This window comes from Triticum aestivum, unplaced genomic scaffold (genome assembly GCF_018294505.1).
Source record: "Triticum aestivum cultivar Chinese Spring unplaced genomic scaffold, IWGSC CS RefSeq v2.1 scaffold105349, whole genome shotgun sequence".
Taxonomy (NCBI): Eukaryota; Viridiplantae; Streptophyta; class Magnoliopsida; order Poales; family Poaceae; genus Triticum; species Triticum aestivum.
In genome coordinates, this window is record NW_025293206.1 from 1 (window position 1) to 1,030 (window position 1,030).

The 1,030-nt window shown below is 51.7% G+C and overlaps 3 non-coding genes across 3 annotated transcripts; all 3 read right to left on the reverse strand.

The window, feature by feature from the left end:
- Positions 1-21: 21 nt before the first annotated feature.
- LOC123178952 (5S ribosomal RNA) lies at positions 22-140 on the reverse strand. The gene has a single exon (XR_006489987.1). It is a non-coding gene; the product is annotated as a 5S ribosomal RNA (ribosomal RNA).
- Positions 141-437: 297 nt separating this feature from the next.
- LOC123178955 (5S ribosomal RNA) lies at positions 438-556 on the reverse strand. Its single transcript, XR_006489989.1, has one exon. It is a non-coding gene; the product is annotated as a 5S ribosomal RNA (ribosomal RNA).
- Positions 557-853: 297 nt separating this feature from the next.
- Positions 854-972, reverse strand: LOC123178954 (5S ribosomal RNA). The gene has a single exon (XR_006489988.1). It is a non-coding gene; the product is annotated as a 5S ribosomal RNA (ribosomal RNA).
- Between the last annotated feature and the right edge of the window lie 58 nt (positions 973-1,030).

Sequence of the window (1,030 nt, forward strand, 5' to 3'; positions counted from 1 at the left end):
GGCGCGAAAAAAATTAAAAAGGGAATGCAACACGAGGACTTCCCAGGAGGTCACCCATCCTAGTACTACTCTCGCCCAAGCACGCTTAACTTCGGAGTTCTAATGGGATCCGGTGCTTTAGTGCTGGTATGATCGCATCCGACATGTTACCCCGGTCTTCGTCCCTTATCCTTGCCCCTCCCAGCTCCACTACAAAGACGATTGTACATTGCTTTGGCCGCTCCCTCTCAACTACGGAGACGAGTTTAACGCGGTTTCCACCCCTCCCTCTCAACCGCACCAGTGCACGCTTGCCGCGCCACAACGCCGACGCTGGACCCGTGAATCGTGAGCACCCAGCTATGACTTACCGCACTCGTGCAAAATAATAAAACACGGTAAATATATTACTTACACGTGCGTTTTGTTTTGCAAGCGGCGCGAAAAAAATTAAAAAGGGAATGCAACAAAAGGACTTCCCAGGAGGTCACCCATCCTAGTACTACTCTCGCCCAAGCACGCTTAACTTCGGAGTTCTGATGGGATCCGGTGCTTTAGTGCTGGTATGATCGAATCCGACATGTTACGCCGGTCTTCGTCCCTTATCCTTGCCCCTCCCAGCTCCACTACAAAGACGATTGTACATTGCTTTGGCCGCTCCCTCTCAACTACGGAGACGAGTTTAACGCGGTTTCCACCCCTCCCTCTCAACCGCACCAGTGCACGCTTGCCGCGCCACAACGCCGACGCTGGACCCGTGAATCGTGAGCACCCAGCTATGACTTACCGCACTCGTGCAAAATAATAAAACACGGTAAATATATTACTTACACGTGCGTTTTGTTTTGCAAGCGGCGCGAAAAAAATTAAAAAGGGAATGCAACACGAGGACTTCCCAGGAGGTCACCCATCCTAGTACTACTCTCGCCCAAGCACGCTTAACTTCGAAGTTCTGATGGGATCCGGTGCTTTAGTGCTGGTATGATCGCATCCGACATGTTACCCCGGTCTTCGTCCCTTATCCTTGCCCCTCCCAGCTCCACTACAAAGA